General features: G+C 31.0%; 1 long non-coding RNA gene across 2 annotated transcripts; it reads left to right on the top strand.

Moving 5' to 3' along the window:
* Positions 1-606: 606 nt before the first annotated feature.
* LOC106358502 lies at positions 607-4227 on the top strand. 2 transcript variants are annotated; one of them, XR_007328753.1, is made up of 4 exons: positions 607-1329; positions 1415-1557; positions 2054-3700; positions 3797-4227. It is a non-coding gene; the product is annotated as an uncharacterized LOC106358502 (long non-coding RNA). The 2 variants fall into 2 exon arrangements; XR_007328752.1 differs by having other exon boundaries at positions 608-1329; positions 1415-3700.
* Positions 4228-7261: the final 3034 nt, after the last annotated feature.

Here is a 7261-nt window from a genome sequence, read left to right as displayed (position 1 = left end):
AAATATTAATTTTAATTTTTAAAATTTTGAAATCTTGTCATCAAAACCTCACACCTTAACTCTAAACTCTAAGTCTAGATTAGTTAACCCTACGGTGTAAATGTATTTTTATCCTTTAATAAAACTTCTTTTGGTCATTTACCTCATTGAGGACTATTTTTGTGACAAAAAAAATTAAAAATTGTTATCTGAGGAAATTTCTCTTTAGGTTAAGTACATGTATTATAAAAACAAATATCAAAATTTTTGGACTTAACTTAATGGGCCATAGGCATATGACTGTCTTGTGCAACTGCAATGTAATGAACTACCAAAAATGTAAATGAAATCTGATTTTTATAGACTAATTTAGTGGTTATATGTATATTAAGTATATGTATTATAAAAACAAACTAGAGTTTGATCCGCGCACCCGCGCGAGTTTTGATTTTGATTTTTTTTTATACAATTTTAATGATTTTTTTAAATCCATAGGTTATTTGGATATTTTAATTTCTTACGAACCTACCCAGACCCGGAAAGAGACTCAAACCCCGTCCAAAAATTTATAATACTCACATGGATTTTAATTTTAAAATCCAAAAACCAAATATCCAAATAAAATTCATTACAAGAAATATGAGTATTGGTAGCAGTTCGCGGTAGCACTAATTCACCAACTGCTATTAAAAGTAGCAATTTCGGACAACAACTTTATCGTAGCACTAAATTAGTGCTAGGATCAAATTTTATTAAAAAGAGAAATAAAAGACGCGGATTTTGTTTAAGGTAACAATTTTGTGCTAAAATTTTAATTTTATCCGCCAAAATAAAAAAAAAATACTTCGCAAAACACTTGCCCAATTCATTTCCTTTACTTCTCCGAATACATCACGGAAAAAACAAGACTACCAAAGCTCTCCCTTTTTTTCTTTTTTTTTGAAACACACCAAAGCTCTCTGTATTCGAATCGTGATAAACCTAAAATCACAAAGTCACAAGATCTACACACAGAGCTTGACTCAAATCAACCTCTCACGATTCAACCCTCTCTCTCTCTCTCTCTCTCTAGGCCGTGATGAAAGCTTTGTCTACAACGCTTGACTCGAGTCAGATTCGAGCCACAATCAGAGATGGCGAGTGACAAATAGAGGTGGCGGAGCAGTGCCGGTGGCAAGTCGGAAGACGTCTGTCCTTCATAAGCAGAGGACGAGAAGACGCTTCAATGGACAACGACTCAGATCTACTCCATATTCAGATGGCTCATCCGCCGCTGCATCTCCGGCTTTGTCACCGTGTCTCCGTTGTGTCTCCGGCTTCGTCGCTGCGTCTCCGGACTATCCCTCTCAGGTGATGGTTTACTTGACATCTGAATCTCCGGTCGAACTCAAGTTTTCGTCTTTTCAAGTGATGAAGTTAGTTTGTGTGGTTTTAGGTGGACCTTTGCTGTTAATGGAGCTTGCGTTTTTGTTTAGAGGAGTTGGTGCTGAAGTTGTTTAGAGCACAAATCAGAAACCAGTTGAAGCAGATGAAGTGGTTAATGTTTTGGAACACAAGATGTTGGATCGAGGAGTTTAGGTTTGAGATTAGCTGCTGTTGAATCTTAGGTTTTTTTTGTTGTTGTGTTGCTCTGTTCTGTGTTCTTCGCTTAGCAATTGGCTTATGGTTAAGTATTTTTCTTGGTTTAAAGCTCGTGACTTTAGAAGAAGGGAATCTGAGATTCGTGAAGTAGTTTTTGGTTGTGTATTGTTAGCACGCTGGTGATGATTACTGATGGGTTTTCTACTTGGATCTGCTTCTTGCTGGAGATTAAGTTCTGAAAACGTAAACTTATGTGTTGATTTATCAAGTTATTTAGTTGGTGCTTATGTTTTCCTATCTTAGTCAACAGATATACAAAGTCGCTTCCGTATATCACTTTATCAGCTGGTTTAGTTTAAGCTTGGTTTCTAGTACTTGAGTGGCTGGAACTTGTGGCGTATATGTTGATTTGTGGAGTAGTAATGAAGATAGTCTAGAAAGTAACACTTGAATGTCTTTGGCTAATTGTGGATGTTCTCTGAATGTGTTTTAGGTGAAACTGATCCATGCTTCTAAGACTATTGCTTACCTTCGGGAGTAGCTGTTTCACGACATGGAGGAAGTGCTTGGAGGAACAAAACATGGAGCTGCTGAAGACTAGTGGCAAAGTGATTTTGCTAGTTTTGAAAGTTATGTAGTAGGTTGAGTTATTAGACGTGGTATGTGTATTTAAGATAAGTTATGCTGTACAAAATTATGTAGAATATTATTCAAATAAATGAAATAAAATAGCATTACAAAATACAGGATCAATTGATGTCGTTCTTAGTTTTTTTTTTAAACAAAACCCTAAACCCTAATCATGTTTTTAAAATTTAAATCTCAAACACTAAATATGTATTTGTATTTTAATTTATATTTTCGAATGTAAAACTAAAGGATAAAAATGATAATTAGAGTTTTGTTATAAAATATTTTATATATAATAGTTCAGGGGTTTATATGTTTAGTGTGATAATATTATACAGAGTTTGGTATACTTACTACCCTAAACCCCAAAACTTAATTCCAAACCTTATATCATACTTTAAATCCTAAACCTTAAAACTTAACCTCAAACCGCATTCAACACTTCAAACCCTACGCAGTACAAACCTTAATCTTTAATTGATACTCTTAACTTTTAACTTTTATGATAAATCATTTATTTCAAGTTGAATACTATAAGGTTATTAAAATAAATATTTTCATATAGTCATTAATCATAATTGCCACATCAAAGTTTGCTTCCATCTAAAAATATAAAATTATAAACCCTAAACCCTTATACATTCAAAACTCCAAACCCTAAATCATAAATAGTCTTTTTCAAACATTGAGAAAAACTTAATCACCAAACTCTAAACCATAAACACATAAACTCTAAATCATAAAATAAAATAATAAATCTAAATACACCTAAAATTGTAATTAAGAAATTATAACAGTCAACTATATTAAACATATCAATTAAAATTATTAAAAGAAAACGTTGCATAACAGAGGAAAATAAAAAACACAAAACAAAAAACATCTCATTGGCTAATCTTTATACACAAGGGATTACCTATTTTCATTTTCGTCCTTTAGATCAGATCCAATCCAATCCGATGGAGCAATATTTTTTCTTTTATTTTATCGGTTTTATTTCTCATTGGTTGATACGTTGTGGTGAGGATAACCAACTTTTAATCTCTACCATTGATCAAATCTTATCTAACGGTTTCTGTTTCTTCTCGTCACAAGTGCCTCTCTCATCAATCTATCACAAAGGCGTGGATCACCATTCTTTAATATCAACCGTTGATAAGTATTCATCAAAGGGATCATATTAATTTAGTTCTGTTGTCTCTTTCTTCTTTTATTCTTCCTCCACACAATTCTCTTCTTTGTTTTTCCTATACTCCTTCTGTTCTTCGATCTGCTCATTTCATCTCTCTTTCTCGTTTGCTCATCTATCTCATCTCTGTTTTTATCCTTTGCTCATCTTTTCTCTCCTCTTTTTTTTTTCCAAGAAAGTGAAGAGGACCAGTGCTGTGTCGGGTCTGTCCGTGAGCTTCGTCTCCGTTGACCTCCTAACCACACCACCACCACCATCACCATCTATCCCATCCGCTCGTCACCACCACCATCATCTCATCACTCGTCGTCACCACCACTGGTCACATCTCTCTCTCGCACTCTCTCTCTATCTCTATCTCTATCTCTCTCTCTCCTCTGTATTTTGAAATTTATTTTTGTTTGTTCTTGGTACAAGGTGGACAAGGCATAGGAGCTTGATGGAGAAGGTGGACAATGCAAATGCGACCGGAGTAAGCGAATAGAGGTTCTGGAGGCTGGAGTAAGAGAACAGAGGCTTGAGGCGGATACTCTGGAGGCTGGAGTCTGGAGGCGGAGGATTAGGGTTACAAAGCTGGAGGCGGCGGATACTCTGGAGGCTGGAGTCTGGAGGCGGAGGATTAGGGTTACAAAGCTGGAGGCGGAGGATTAGGGTTACAAAGCTGGAGGCGGAGGCTCTGGGAGCGGCTTAGGTTTTAGGTTTAGGACCTTAGGTTAATTAGTTTTTGGTTTACTGTTTTTAAATTAGTTTTTGGTTTAATGTTTTTAATTAGTTTTTGGTTTAATGTTTTCCTTAATTATTTGTATACTGATTCTAATTAATAAATAAAATTTAATTTTAATTCTGAATTTATTATCGATTTCATTTTAATTATTTAATTTCTAATTAACTAAAATTTAATTAATTTAATTATAATTAATTAATTTAGTAAATTTTTAATTATTTTATTTTTAATCATAGCATTATAAATAAATATATATATTCTGGATAATTTTTGGATAATTTTTTATAAATAAATATATATATTCAGTGGCACTGAAAATGTGTTATTAAAAATAATGTTGCAACATGACCAAAATGCCATAGAAATCTACGTAATAACAAGAAAAATGTGTTATAAAATATGTTATTATAGGAAGAAATTAACGTTACAACATCTCTATTATTTATAGCACACGGAAAATGTTACGATAGATGGGGGTCTATTATAGCTGCGGCTGTCACGGCGTTCTTCGAAACGCTACGAAAACGATATGATAGCGTTTTTCGGGTGCTACTAATGCCGATTTTTCTTGTAGTGAATTGATTTATATTCGAATGGACTTGGATATCCATGTCTAACTGATTATGTACACAAAAAAATAGTTAACCGATTTGAATTCTTGTCATGAATGAAGCAATTTCATTCAAACTTGTAAAATTATTAGGTTTAACACATAAGATAAATGAAGTTCAAAGACTATAGTTAATACAATTAGCGAAGTAGCTAAGAAGAGTGAAAAAATGAAAATAATATGTAAAATACTTTAAAATAGGTAATTATTGTTTTATGATTTGTAATAAATGATGTCGAATTAATTAGTAAAAACAATAAATGAAGTAGTTAAAATTAGTTAAAAAGAGAATGAAAATCGGTAAGAAACCACTTAAAAATATGCAAGTATTATTTTCTACTTCAGTTTTAATACAATAGATTATGTTGTGATATAAAAACTAACTAATATCAGAAGTACAACAAACATGATAAAATATAGTTTTTAGAGGTAATTAAAATCTTTATGACTTATATGAAAAAAAAGAGTTGTAGACTGCATATATAACATTCAGGAAAATAATATATCCATGCGATACCATTGGACTTATTGAGGCCTAGCTCTATGTGGCGTGACTGAACATTGGATTTTAAAAAGTATATGTGTAATATATGTGTGAATCGAAAGAAAGATGTAGACTGCACATATAACATAGGACTTGGGGTCATAATATTTTTGGTTTGATCCTACGATAAGAATGAATGATTTTGATATTGATTTAGTAGAGAAGTGAATCGTGCCTTTTGGAAAGCTATAATTTCGACAACAATGATTTAGTTGATACTATTTATTTTAGGACAATACATTAATCTACCTGAAAATTACAAGCATTAAAATAGGTAAGTTCCATAATTACTCAGTGGCATAATAGTGTAAATTGTTTTTTTTCTTTTATACAATTTTAATGATTTTTTTTAAATCCATAGGTTATTTGGATATTTTAATTTCTTACGAACCTACCCAGACCTGGAAAGAGACTCAAACCCCGTCCAAAAATTGATAATACTCAAATGAATTTTAATTTTAAAATAAAAAAACCCGATATCCAAATAAAATTGATTTATATTCGAATGGACTTGGATGTCCATGTCTAACTGATTATGTATACAAAAAATAGTTAACCGATTTAAATTCTTGTCACGAATGAAGCAATTTCATTCAAACTTGTAAAATTATTAGGTTTAACACATAAAATAAATGATGTTCAAAGACTATAGTTAATACAATTAGCGAAGTAGCTAAGAAGAGTGAAAAAATGAAAATAATATGTAAAATACTTTAAAATAGGTAATTATTGTTTTATGATTTGTAATAAATGATGTCGAATTAATTAGTAAAAACAATAAATGAAGTAGTTAAAATTAGTTAAAAAGAGAATGAAAATCGGTAAGAAACCACTTGAAAATATGTAAGTATTATTTTCTACTTCAGTTTTAATAGAATAGATTATGTTGTGATATAAAAACTAACTAATATCAGAAGTACAACAAACATGATAAAATATAGTTTTTGGAGGTAATTAATATATTTATGACATATGAAAAAAAATAGTTGTAGACTGCATATATAACATTCAGGAAAATAATATATCCATGCGATACCATTGGACTTATTGAGGCCTAGTTCTATGTGGCGTGACTGAACATTGGATTTTAAAAAGTATATGTGTAGTATATGTGTGAATCGAAAGAAAGATGCAGACTGCACATATAACATAGGACTTGGGGTCATAATATTTTTGGTTTGATCCTACGATAAGAATGAATGATTTCGATATTGATTTAGTAGAGAAGTGAATCGTGTCTTTTGGAAAGCTATAATTTCGATAACAATGATTTAGTTGATACTATTTATTTTAGGACAATACATTAATCTAACTGAAAAATATAAGCATTAAAATAGGTAAGTTCCATAATTACTCAGTGGCATAATAGTGTAAATAACTTTGAAAACTAAGGGATATTTTTTATTGGTACTTCTCTTTTAATAATGGAGATGTCAGTTATAGGTCGCTTAACTGTATGTCGTACATAGTAAATAACAAATACTAGGTAGTGATCCGCGCCAGACACAGGATTAAATACTTAGTTTATGTTACATAATTGTAATTTTGTTTCTAAAAAATTAGTTTTACTTTATTGATTTTTCAGTTAATAAACATTTAATTATATAGGTATAAAACCAGAAAATATTTAAAGGTCTTTTACAGTAAGGCAATTCTCTCAAATAACTATTTTCTTAAGTTTTTGTCACAAAAATAGTTCTCAAAACTATTTAATTTGTAATTCCTTTTTATTTTGAAATTTTTAATTTTAATTTTTAAAATTTTGAAATCTTGTCTTCAAAACCTCACACCTTAACCCTTAACTCTAAGTCTAGATTGGTTAATCCTACGGTGTAAATGTATTTTTATCCTTTAATAAAACTTCTTTTGGTCATATACCTCATTGAGAACTATTTTTGTGACAAAAAAAAATTAAAAATGGTTATCTTAGTAAATTTCTCTTTACGTTAAGTAAATGTATTATAAAACAAATATCAAAATTTTTGGACTTAACTTAATGGGCCA

Source organism: Brassica napus, chromosome C9 (genome assembly GCF_020379485.1).
Source record: "Brassica napus cultivar Da-Ae chromosome C9, Da-Ae, whole genome shotgun sequence".
NCBI lineage: Eukaryota > Viridiplantae > Streptophyta > Magnoliopsida > Brassicales > Brassicaceae > Brassica > Brassica napus.
The sequence above is the reverse complement of the archived record's forward strand: the minus strand, read 5'-3'. Positions and strand labels throughout refer to the sequence as shown.